The sequence below is a fragment of the Dipodomys merriami genome, unplaced genomic scaffold (genome assembly GCF_024711535.1).
Source record: "Dipodomys merriami isolate MVZ:Mamm:240054 unplaced genomic scaffold, mDipMer1.0.p SCAF_897, whole genome shotgun sequence".
NCBI lineage: Eukaryota > Metazoa > Chordata > Mammalia > Rodentia > Heteromyidae > Dipodomys > Dipodomys merriami.
This window is the reverse complement of record NW_027206509.1, coordinates 194,134-208,239: the sequence shown is the minus strand read 5'-3', so window position 1 is coordinate 208,239 and position 14,106 is coordinate 194,134.

The window sequence follows — 14,106 nt, the reverse complement described above, 5'->3', positions numbered from 1 at the left end:
TTGACATACATGTGTGGACAGCATCTTGTGTTTGGTGAACTTCTCCTTATTTTGTCTCTAATTCATGGAGGTATTGTTTATTTTACTAAGTATGGTGACAGGTATAACTGTGCTGACATGGACGACGACCTGTTCCCATGGTTATAGGGTTGCCTATGCATTTTCCATCCTCTTCTTTCACAGGAGAGGAAAACGTGTGCAACAACTGGCTTCTGACATCAGAATGTATCTTTTGTCAGTGCTGGGATTTGAACTCAGGTCTGGGTAGCTCTGTTGCACTGTGGGAAAATTGAAGCTCGCCATACTTGAAGACTAGAATGTCAGGCATGGTCCAGGGCCTGATTTGAAGGCCCAGCACTGGACAAAATAATAAGCCCACCTTTTTTAAACATAAGATCTCTCTTTACCTACAGGAGTGGTATGCATCTTGAGTTCATTGTAGTTATACTTTTTAATTTGTGTCTTATTCATGGATGTATTGTGTATTTTATTGAGTATGGTGACAGATATAACTGTGCTGACATGGATGACAACCTATTTCCATGGCTATAGAGTTGCCTCTATAGCATTCTCCATCTGCGCTGAGACCCAGGACTTTCGCAGGACAGGAAAAAAGGTGGATCAATTGGAATCTTACATCAGGTTGAATATTTTGGCAGTGCTGGGATTTGAACTCAAGGTCCAGCAGGCCCAATCAGTGAAAGGGACATGTTGAGAACACCAACCTGTGAGCCACTAAGGAGCTAAGCCATTCCCAGGACCTGAGATCCAGCCCAGGTGGGGGCCAATATAGCCATAAATTCATAATTAAACAAGGATCTATATTTCTAAACATTGGTGAGCAGCATCTTGTGTTCGGTGTAGTCATTCTCTTTATTTTGTGTCTTATTCATTGATGTATTGTGTATTTTCTTGAGTATAGAATGACAGATATAACTCTGGTGAACTGGATGACAACCTATTCCCATGAGTATAGACTTGCCTATACATTCTCCTTCCTAGGTGAGACACAGAACTTGCACAGCCTAGGAAAACAGATGCAACAACTGGCCTCTCACATCAGGGTGAACTTTTGGCAGTGCTGGGATTCGAACTCAGAGCCTAGGAGGCCCAACTGCCCAATGGGATCATGTGATCATACCAGACTGTGAGCCACTAAGGAGCTGGGTCATTCCCTGGAACTGAGTTCGAGCCCCAGGGAGGCCACAATTGTCATCAATGCATCATTGAAACAAGGTATGTATATTCACATCCGTGTGTGGACTTCATCATGCATTGAGTGTAGTTATTCTCTTTATTTTGTATGCTATTCATGGATATATTGTGTATTTTCTTGAGTATATAATGACAAGTATACCTTGACTGACATGGATAACAACTTATTCCCATAGCCACAGGGTGGCCCATTTATTCTCCATCCTAGCTGAGACCCATGACTTGCACAGGAAAGAAAAACAGGTGCAATGATTGGCTTTTGACATCAAGCTGAATCTTTTGGCAGGCCTGGGATCTGAACTTGGGACCTAGCAGGCCCAATTGGTGAATGGGTCCACATGAGCACACCAGCCTGTGAGCCATGAAGGACCTAGGCCATTCAAAGACCTGAGATTGAGGCCCCCGGCAGGGGGAAACTGGGGAGGATAATAGTCACCCACTCATAAGCTGAAGGTAGTATGCAAATAAGTACATATTTGTGTAGAGTAGGAGAGATGGTGATTTGTAATGGAATCCATTCTGTGTGACTACTGTTTCTTGGATCTTTCTGGATGCCTCCATTTCATGACTGTGATGATAATTATCATGCTTCATCAACTCTTCTCTACAAATAATCAATACTCCATGAGTCTTGCCTATCATTTCCTACTCGCATCATGCATGAACTACTCATTCAGGGATGAGATTGATTGCTTTCCATGACTCCTCATAGGTTCACAAACGAGTATCTCAGGGTCCCCCGCAATTCCCTCCTTGTAGGGGGGGCTGATTTCAAGCCTCAGACCTGGAAAAGTTCATCTTACATACGTTTTAAAGTTAGGATTTGTAATTCCATACAGCTGTTCAGTCCATATTGTGTTTGCTGTGGTTATTCATTTTATTTCTTGTTTTATTCATTTATTTACCATTTATTTTATTGACTCTGATGATACATATACAATTTATTACATAGTTTACATCCCATCACAAAGTATCTAGATTTTAGATGTGTTCTCCATCAAGCCTGGCAGTGCTAGGATCTGAACTCAGTGCCTAGCAGGCTCAATTCAAGAATGAGTGAGTTTGAGCATGGCAGCCTCTAGCCAATGAGGCTGTCAGATGGTTCCCAGATCGATCCCTAGGTTTGGCCAAAACAGTGATACATGGATAGGCAGATGGTGGTATACAAATAAATATACATTGGTAAAGAGTGCCAGGGCTGTCTATCTATGATTAAATGACACCTATAACTTTCCTACCAAATCGATTATTGCATCCAATTTTAGACTAGACCGGTGCATGAACTACACTTTCAATCAGTATTCGTATGAATAGGAATGAGTCTCTGGTGATCTCCTGCCACTGGTGTCAGGACTGGGATTTGAATCCAGGGCCATGTTGACAGGTTGGCCTATGGCTTCACTGATATCCCACCAGCCATCAGCAATGACAGGTCAAGTCGACTTTGCATCCATATCATTCAGACCTAGGATGGTCAACATGCAAAGAAAAAAACAAGTAAAACCCCAGCACTCTGCACCTCACCACTTTTTGTGCTTTCCAGCTTTTTTTTCTTCCTAAAATCCCTCTGGGCCTAGGATATCAGGATCGGCTATGGGTCTGGAGACTGGACCCCAGCCTAGGGAGATCCAAGCTGAGGCAGAGTTTACACGACCTGACTTCAAGCCCCATGTTTGGCCAAAAATTAATTAATTAATTAATCATTTATCTAAATTGTAAAAAATAAAGCTCCCTGGTTTGGAATTTCTGCCGGTTTTCTTTCCTAGCCTGGGATTTAGAATCAGGGTCTTGGTAAATCTTTAGCAATGTGAGGGAAGAGTTGCCACTACATGAGTTCAAAGCCTGTGCAAACCAAAAATGGAAAACTAAGTCACTGACCTTGGCAGGGGGAGGTAGTTGTGGAGATGGGAGGGAAAGGATAGTAGGGGGAAAACAAAGGAGGAGTCAACAATGCTCAATAGAAAATGTACTCATTACCTTGCTCCTGTAACTGTAACCAATTTGTATAACATTTTTACAATAAAAACGTATTTAAAAAAGGGAAACAATGTATTTCTCAGAGAAGCAATCAAGGAAGGATGTCTGAATAGCTGTACAAAATTCTACACTGCTTTTTTTAAATGTTCAGTATGGAACTGAAAAAACATAACTGCTTCCATTAATAAAAATTAAGTCACTGTCTTGGAACTGGGGCCAGTATTTCTGCCATTGCTAGGATTTGAGCTCACCATCCAGGTAACTCTTTTGCAGCATGGGTGAAGGCAGAGCTCACTGTCCTTGAGGAAAAGAAATTCAGGCTAGAATTCCCATGTCCTGAATGAAGGTCCTGCAAGAGAAAAAATATTTCTATACATATGTAATATATGATATATATTTACATATGTATGTTAATTTCATATTATGATTTTTATTATTGATTTTGCATTTTATTTTTCTTTGATTTATTTAATGATTATTGTATTTAGTATTATTATACACAATGTTTTTTACATTTTGCACATATATTATAATATTAAACACAATAATTTAGGATATTGACTCATTTTTCATTATTATTTTATTAAGTGTTGAAACACAGTACATAATTAAATGAAAGCATTTGTCACAGTCTTCACATGTTTAGAGTCTGCCCCAAGTATGAGCTTTGTCTTATCTTTGGACATCTTCCCATTGGGATTTCTTTTTATAGTCAGTTTATAGTCAGAAACCTTTTTTTGAGGATAGGCAGGTGAGGGATGAAATTGGAAAGGTGGCTTAGAAATGTGGCTTAGTGGTAAAGAGCTTGCTCAACATGCATGAATGACTGGGTTTGAATCCTTAGTGCCACATACTCAGAAAAAGCCAGAATCTGTGGAGTGGCTAAAGTGGCTAGACTTGAGAAAAAGAAGCTCAGGGACAGTACCCAGGCCCTATGATAAAGCCCCAGAAGTGTCAAAAACAATAGGCGAGATGACAGTGGCTCACACCTGGAACCCTAGTTTCTCAGTAGACTGAGAGCTGAAGACCAAAGTTCAAAGACAACCTAGGCAAGGAAAAGCCTGTTAGACTCTTATCTCCAGTGAACCACCAAAAGACCCCATGTGGTGCTGTGGCTAAAGTGGTAGAGTGTTAGCCTTGAGCTGAAGGGACCAGGGACAGTGCCCAGGCTTGAGTTCGAGACACACACCTGGAAAAAAAGTGAGGGTTTATCAAAGTACTTTTCCTATTTACTAATTAGGAGAACATTCTCTGGAAAATGAACACTGATGTACACCAGAATTGGAGGTAGAGCTCCAGGTTCAAGTGTAGCAGATCCATATACCCAGCCTCTCAGACTCCAGCATTGTAACCTTGTGTCCTACAGGGTTCTGAATGGTCCATTGTTGAAAGGCTTAATATGTTCCCCAAACACTTTGCAATAAGCATTTGACTTGTATTGTCAATGTCATTACAGTTCTGAACCTACCAGAGCACCAGTAGCTCACGCCCATCACCCTAGCTCTGGAGCGTGAGGTCTCAGGATCACAGGGTGAAGCCAATCAGGGAAAGGAAGTCTATGACACTCTGACTTCCACTTCTGAAAGGTCAGATGTTCAAAGAGGTTCTTGTGTTTCCCTTGGTGATGAGAATTTACTTGCACTCTAAATGTTCTTAGAGTTCCTGAGTTATCAAAGGAGGAAAGAAATATCAATGACCCATCCGAGGTTCAAATGAAGTTCTCAGGATCCAAGCTCTAGCCCTGTTAGCAGGATGAACTCCAGTGTAACACTGTATTTGAAGGACAGAAAACAGTTGCAAAAGCCAGGCTAGGTGCAGAGACCTAGGCCTGCAGGATTAGGAGGCAGAATGTACACACTAAACAGGGAAGTGAGCTGCAAAACCACTTCATTCATTCCAGGAACAACAAGCAATGAAGGGAAACCTGAAATATTTGTTAGTTACACCAGGGTTAGGCTTTTCTCAGCCTCTTCAAACAATGACTAATTAACCTTCCTCCTTCAGTGAAGGGAGCCTCAGGCTATCTTTAGGTTACCAATAGAGAGCCAGTTTAGTGGGGGAGAGGGGAGGAACAGAGTAGAAAAACCCTGCTCTCTCGTCTTAGGGAGTGGGTTTTTGACTCTCCATCTGTCAGATTTGAAGCCCTTCTTCTACCTCTGCCAGTCCATCCTCCTTCCTTCATTCTCCACTTAATTAATGCAAATCCCCAGACCAACAAGAGGCATGGCTGTTTCTCTTCTGTCTCCAAGCCCCTGAATTAGAACCTAGCTCTGCCCTCGTGGCTCTGGGGCCTTTGGCTACCTTAGAAGTGGGAATGAGACAGTCTTCCTGCTCTGTAATTGTGTGAAGGTGATGCTGGTGGCATAGCACACTGCAGAAGGCCTCATGAATGGGAAGTGTTCCCTTCTTTCCTCCTGACATCCAAGACCAGATTTATCTATCAACTTTCTATCTATCTATCTATCTATCTATCTATCTATCTATCTATCTATCTATCTATCTATCTATCTATCTATCTATCTATCTATCTATCTATCTATCTATCTATCTATCTATCTATCTATCTATCTGTCTATCTATCTGTCTATCTGTCTGTCTATCTGTCTGTCTATCTGTCTGTCTATCTGTCTATCTGTCTGTCTATCTGTCTGTCTATCTGTCTGTCTATCTGTCTGTCTATCTGTCTGTCTATCTGTCTGTCTATCTGTCTGTCTATCTGTCTGTCTATCTGTCTGTCTATCTGTCTATCTATCTGTCTATCTATCTGTCTATCTATCTGTCTATCTATCTATCTATCTATCTATCTATCTATCTATCTATCTATCTATCTATCTATCTATCTATCTATCTATCTATCTATCTATCTATCTATCTATCTATCTATCTAATCTACCTACCTACCTACTTAGGTATCTCTTTGCCAGTTTTTGGGTTGAACTCAAGGTCTGGGCACTGTCTGTAGCACTCTACTTCTTAAGCCACAGCACTAATTCTGGCTTTTTCTCTGTATGTGATACCGAGGAATCATACCCAGGACTTCTTGCATGCTAGGCAAGCACTTTCTCTCTAATCCACATTCCCAGCCCCTTCATATTTTCCTTAATGGTAGTTTTTAAACATAAGTATGCTACCATTTTAAGTCCCTTAGGTTAATTTTCTGAATACTGGTTACTTCTACAAAACCTGATATTCTTTTCCCCTGCCTGATTTGTGACTGGTCCTGCATTGGCCTCATAATTAATGTAAATAAAGGCTGCTGAGATCTGCTGTGTGCATCATATAATGACACAGGACTGGAAACCTGGAAGAGAAAAGCCATGGGTCTGAAATGAAGAAAATGGTGCAGTATGCACTAGGAGCATATTTGAAAAAATGAACGAGTAAATAAAAGAAAAAGTATTGCATACAGTCTGTTTGCACTCATGGAGGTAATATACACACATAAGTAGGTAGGGCATTGATAAATAAATTTGGCTTTCTCGTTATGAAAACTTTTGTGGTCATTCCAGGGCTTAAACTCAAGCCTGATGCGTTCCTTGGATGTTTTTCCCAAGGCTGAGGTGTTACCGCCACCACAGCTCCACTTCCAGCCATCTGGTCGTTAATTGGACATAAGCACCTCCCAGGCTTTCCTGACTGTTCTAGCCTGTGTTTCCTGCTTGGCTTTCTCTCTCAAAGCTGGAGCTCTTCCCTCTGGACCACTGCTCCACTTCTAGTTTTATGATGGTTTATTGGAGATAAGAGTCTCACAGACTTCCTGCTCAGGCTGACTTTGAATGGCGATTTCCCGAAGAGACTTCAAGCAGCTTTTCTCAAGGATACACAGAGGAGCTGCTCCACACAAAACCTTATTGTAAATCTCGAGAGGCACTAGAGGAAAAGTGATATATGAAGATGTTTCTAGTGTGTTCTAGATACTTAAGGTTGGAGACACAAAACACTCATAATTATTAGATCATTTTATTGGTAAAAGGAACAATGCAGACATTATGAGAATCATTGCAGCTTTCAGTCCTCTCATCCTGAGACAGTAAATTCACTGCAGCTCAATGCTAAGTGACAGAACTGGCATGTCCTGCGGATATTTTCTCCCAATTCCTGTGACATTCATTTCTCACTTTTGGCTTCAAACCTGTGTCCAGAGGGGAAGATGAGGCGAGAAAATCCTTCTCACTGAAAACAGCCATAAAGATCATTGGGTAGTTAACTTATAAATTCAAGGCATTGGAATGACCCTGTTAAGAAGTCAGATTGTGGGCTGGGAAGGTGGCTCAGTGGTAGAGAGCTTTCCTTGCATGCCTGAGGCCCTGGGTTCGATTCCTCAGCACCACATAAACAAAATGAAAAAAGCCGGAAGTGGTGCTATGGTTCAAGTGGTAGAGCGCTAGGCTTGAGCTGAAGAGCTGAGGGACAGCGCCCAGGCCCAGAGTTCAGACCTCACAACCGGACCCAAAAAAAAAAAAAAAAAAAAAAAAAGAAGTCATATTGTCCAGATTAAAAAATGAAGAGAAAGAAGGTACCAGTGGCTGCTGACTGTAATCACAGCTCCTCAGGAGGCTGAGATGTAGAGAATCTTATTTTGCATCCAGCCTGCATAGGAAAGTCCATGACACTGTTATTTCTAAGAGATCACAGAAAAAACCAAAGTGGGGCTGTGATTCAAGGTTAATGCACTATCCTTGAGCAAAAGGAGCTCAGGGACAATGCCTAGACTCATAGTTCAGCCCCAGGAACTGCCCCGTCAAAGAGCCTGTACCACCATATCTTTGTGTATGTATGGACGTATTCCTATAGGTGAAGCTCCAAAGTAGCTATGATGAACGGCACCAATTTGTATTCATTAAAATTATTTCATAACAGAGATTGCTTTCATGACACTGCATGTTCCAGGGCTCCCTTCTCTGGTCCCATTATAACCTGTGGGTTTCTCTGCATCCCAGGCCTTGTGGATGAAATATCTCTCATTTCCTGGACAGGCAGAAAAAAGGCCTCATTCCTGTACTGCTGTGTAATAAACAACTGCATCCAGGTCAGATAGTGAGAAGGAGTGCAGGCGGGCTCTGAAGGTCAGGAGAGAAAGGTCACTGTGTACTGGCAACTATCTCTCTCCCCAGTGCTCTGTTTTGACAGGAAGCTTTCATTTGTGCCACCACCCATGGCAGGCCAAATCCTGTGCACTTATCTTGCCTTTGTGAGACTATATACCAGTGTTCAGATACAGTTCTCAATATAATTCAAAAGTCCTTCTGGCAGACAACTAGGGCACTGAAGCTCATGAAATGTTTCATTGAGGGCGATGTTGGGCTTATGATGCTTCTCCTAGGTTTTTGCAAGCTTGGGAAATCCAAGCACATATCTGATATCACAAAGCTTCCTGTCTTCTAGGGCTGGTGAATCACATCAGGTTTTGAAACTTTTGACCTCTCCTAGTTTGGCCCTGGGTGGCTAGCTTTTGGGGACACGGGGCTAAGGTGTTGACCATGATCTCAGTGAAGAAGCCTGGTACCTTACCATTTTGTGTAACAGCATCACTCATAATCTGTGTGTGTGTGTGTGTGTGTGTGTGTGTGTGTGTGTGTGTGTGTGTGTGTGTGTGTGTGTGTGTGTGTGTACGCGCGCGGGCATGCATGTGGGCCCATTCACCATTCTTGGAAGTTGAACTCAGGACCTGAGCACTGTACTTAGATTTTCTTGTACAAGGATAGTCCTCTCTTACTTGAGTCACAGAACCACTTCAGGATTTTTTTTATTGATGTGGTCCTGAGAAATCAAACCCAGGGTTTCATATATACAAAGCACTCTACCCCTAAGGCAAATTCCCAGCCCTCTATTTCAGGTTTGTTATTTTCTTTCTGTCTTTTTTTATTGTTGTAGTAGTTGATGTCTAGGCATGGGTGCTGTCCTTGAGCTATTCAGCTCAAGTCTTGTGCTCTACTACTTGAGCCAAAGCGCCATTTCAGCTTTTCTGGTGGTCCATTGGAGCAAAGTGTCTCCAGGACTTTCCTGCCCAGGCTAGCTTTGAACCATGAACCTCAGATCTCATCCTCCTGAGTAGCTAGGATAACAAACATGAGCGTCAATCAGTCAGCTTCTACTTCAGTTTTCTTAGTGGTGAATTGGAGATAGTCTCATGGGACCTTTTTGCCTAGGATAGTTTGGAAGCCAGATCACCAGATCTCAGCATCCTGAGAAGGCAGGATGACAGACCTCAGCTATAGACCCCTAGGCCATGGCTTCTGGTGCAAGGGGCTCCTTGGCTCCACATGGTGGAGTGCTAGCCATGAGCCCAAGAGGTAAGGGTCAGTGCCTAGGCCCCTAGTTCAAGGTTCATGACTGAGAAAATACAAAACAAAACAATTTTCCGCAGGAGACAACTCACTAGTCTTCAGTAATAGGTCCCTGCCATGGGGACCTATCTGAGCCTCAATATTCTTGTCTGCATAATCATCTCAGTTGTGGAGCTCTTACAAGGACAAGTTGAAAGAATGCACCCTGTGAAAGACACAGCACATGGCATTCTTTGCATGACTCAGCACACAGCATCTTGTGAAAGTCTCAGCACCCAGCACCCAATGCAGGACTCAGCACACTCCACCTTGTGAAGGACTCAGCACATAGCACCATTGCACGTGCAGGACTCAGCACAGATCACTCTATGAAGGACTCAGCACAAAGCTCTGTTCCACAAGCTATAATTAGAATTAAGGTGGTTTCACATTCTTCAAGGAACATTTCGTATCTAATAGTTTAGTGGGGTGTTTTTATTTTGGTGGAGGTAAGTTATGGTGCTTGAATTCAAAACATGGGGATACGGTTCTAATAACATTTTCTCAAGGCTAGTGTTCTACCATTTCAAGCCATATTTCAAAGATTCTAGCAGACTTCCTGCCAGGATTTAAAGACCCCAAGCAGCCAAGATGTTGCGGGTAAGGCAGAGTAATCCAGGATGATGGGGGTAACCCATGGAGCTGGGTTACAGCAGTTTACATCTGGCTAAGTCAGGTTAGGTGACAGCTGTCAGCACCAGACTCCTAGCTTTCTCTGTGATGAGGTATTTGATGTCCTGTCCTTCTATAGTTGCAGTGAGTATATTCTACTTTTTTTTTAAAATTTTTTGGCAGTCCTGGGACTTGAGTAAGGGCTTTGACACTGTCCCTAAGCGTTTGTGCTCAAGGCTAGCACTCAGTTGATTGAAAGACAGCAGAACTTCTAGGTTTTCTTTTTATGTGGCACTGAGGGCTCGAACCCAGGGATTCGTGCTTACTAGTCAAGCACTCAACCAATGAGCCACAGGAGTGAAAGAGTTAAAATAGATAGAGGTTGCTGTATATAATTTTATATACACAAAAGATGTCTGTACATTATTAATTTATAGATAATATTACTACCAATTTTTAGGTATTAAGTTATGTCTCCATTTAATCATGTGTCTCAGTTAACAATTAATAAAGCATTAATTAAAATTATAAGTACATACATATGTACATAAATTACATATTTTATAGAATGTGACAGATGTCTATATAATTAAATTATGCATCATGTGTTACTACCAATTATTAGGTATTTATGTTTCCATGCAATTTTCATTCTATTAATGCTTAATAAAATATTAAACTTAATCCATATCCTATAATTAGTGTGTCTAATTTTATCCTAGAATGATTCACTACAAATTCAATCTGTTTTTCATTTATTGTAGTGACAATTCTTCCACCAATGACATTTTTTACATTTATGACATCCTATTACATAGCATATATATTTGCATCTGAATTATACATCCTGTCACTGAGCACTTTTCAAAGAAAAAGAAAACATGTGTCACACTCGGCTTCTTCCTCCTCGATTACATTTTTGGCAGTACTGGGATCTAAATTCAGGGCCTAGAAGGCTCAATTCATGAATGGGTGACTGTCAGAACAGAAGCCTCTAGCCAATTCATCTGCCAGGCAGTTCCCAGGCCCTGAGATCGAGCCCCATATGTTGACCACATATTGCACTTAGTGTAGTTATTCATTTTATTTTTTGTTTTATTAATTTATTTACTATTTATTTTATTGATTCTTATTACACATGAAATATTTACTCCATATATTACATAAGATATAGATTTGCCTATGTATGAAACTTCATACCTTACACCCAGGACTTTCAAAGAATTGGAAAACATGTGTCACCATGGGATTCTTACTCCATGATTCAATTTTTGTGAGTGCTGGCATTAGAACTCACAGCCTGTAAGTCCCAATTCATGAATGGGTGAGTGTCAGGACGCTAGCCTGGGGCATATTGAGCTAACAAGCATTTCTAGCACCTGAGATTGAGCCCCAGGGGTTGACAAGATAAGAACAGATTGACATGCAGATGGTAGTACACAAATAAATACAGATCTTTATAGAGTGCCAGTGATGTCTATACATTATTTGTGTATATAGACTGCATTCCTGCCAATTCTTGGGTATTTATTATGCCTCCATGTAATTAGTATTCTTGTTTTCATCCTTAATGAATTATTAATAAAGCAACCAGTGTCCCAAAACTATTGCATCCATGTAATTAATACTATTCTTTGAATGTGTGAAAAATATTCATTAAAATCCATTGTCTCCTAAAATCACTCCATCTAATTGTATAGTAGTATTCAGAAACAACTAATTCAACTTTGCCATTCATAATCTTCCATAGGTAATCCTATGAATAGGAACGAGATTCTTAGGATCTCCCTTCATTGGTAGGGGTCAGGACTGTGCTTCAAACACATGGTCTATGTTGCCGTGTTGGCCTAAGGCTTCCGTGGTGGCCCACCAGCCTTCAGCAATGCCAGGTTATCAACATTTTGCAGCCGTGTCATTCAGACCCAGGATGATCACTTTGCAAAGAAAACAAATGTAAAACTGGTAAGTTGCCAGTTTTTATTTTTCTGTGTCGCATTATTTATTATTGTTTTCCTGTCAGCATTTGAGGCCCAGGAACCCAGGTTTGGCTGAGTCCAGTGGTTGCACCCCAGCCTAGAGTGATCAATGCTGAGGCAGAATTGCCACTACCTGAGATCAAGCCCTGTGCTTGACAAAATAAAAATACATACATACATACATATATACATTAAAATATTTAAAATATTATGAGGCTCCTTGGCTTGGAATTCAGGCCACTGTTTTTGCCAGGCCTGGGATTTGAACTCAGGATGTGGGTAAATCTGTAGCACTGTGGGGGATGGGAAGATCACCGGGCTGGAAGACAAGAAAGCCAGGCCTGTTCCCAGGGCCTGAATTCAAATCCTAGCACTTGAAAAAATAATATTCGTATATATTTGAAATACATGATTCATATTTACATACACATGCTTATTGCATATTGCAGTTAGTGTATTCATTTTATTTTGTGTTTTATTTCTTATGTATTTGAGAGTGAGCATGATTACACATATAACATTTTGCATCCTATTACATAAGACATAGCTTTGCCTATGTATTCTACATCATTCCTGAGGGCCAGGACTTTCACTGATACAGAAAACAAGTGGAACAATTGGCTTTTCGAACAGGATTAAGTTTTTGGCAATTCTCTGACTTGAACTCAGGGCCTAGCAGGCCCACTTCATGAATGGTTAAATGTTAGCACACCAGTCTGATGCAAGTGAAGTTGGCCGGCCAATTTGAGGACCTGAGATCAAGCCCTAGGAATGGCCAATATATAAACAGGTAGATGTTTAGATTGCAGGTTGTGTGTGTGTGTGTGTGTGTGTGTGTGTGTGTGTGTGTGTGTGTGTGTGTGTGTGTGTGTGCATGTGTGTGTGCATTTACATATGTGTATGCATCTATAAATATATACAGAGAGAGACAGACATTTATGTAGAATCTAGTGTATAACCCAATGTAAAGAGTGTTGTCTGTAGCTTATTTTTATATATTCTATTACTACCAATTATTTGGTATAAAATTATGCTTCCAATTATCATGGTAGAAGAATTAACAAAGTATTAATTAATCAATGACCTATATTTATTGCATACAATCTTATACTGGAATGACTAGCTAGTTAGTAATTCAATTAATACATGTCAAATATTCTATTAATGTTCCTATAGATAGGAACGAGTTTCCTAGGATCTTCAGCTGTGTGTAGGAGGCAGTCCTAGGATCGATCTCAGTGCCTAGGTGTCTGGGTTTGGCTCAGGCTTCACTGACAGCCCCCCAGCTGTCATCCATGCAAGGTCACATACAATTTTCAAGCCAAGTCATTGAGACTCAGGAGGGTCACAGTGCTAAGGAAACAAAAGTAAAAACTGTTGTGTAACATTTCCTGGTTTTCCCTCCTCCATTTTTGTAGGTTTAATGTATTTTTGCCAGTGCTGGGAGTTGAACTCTGGTCCTAGGATCCCTGGATCATCTGTGGGTGTAAAAGCTGCACCCCAGCCTAGGGTAATCATGGTTTAAGACACAATAAAATGTTTCCTTGAGCAAAAGGAGCTCAGGGAAAATGACTAGGCTCACAGTTCAAGCCCAGGACCTGCCACAAAAAAAGAGCCTGTAACTCCATGTGTCTGTGTATGTATGCATGTATTTGTATCAGTGAAGATCCAGAGTTGCCATGAAGAAAGGCACCCAGCTAGGAAATTTGCTTTGAATAGAATGATTTCATAGCACAGAGAGTGCTTTCAAGACAATCCATGTTTCGGGGCTCCCACAGTGTTCCCAGTGTAGCCTGAGGCGTCTCCATACCCCAGGCTACCAGAGGAAGTTGGCTTCATTGTTGGAACAGGCGGACAAAAAGCTTCACTCCTGTAAAGCTGCATAACAAACAATTCATCCGGGCCAATTAATGAGGATGAATGTGCACAGGTTCTGATGGTCAGTAGAAAAAGGCCTGTTTGTACCCCCAAGCTATCTCTCTCCCCAGTGGTCTTTTTTG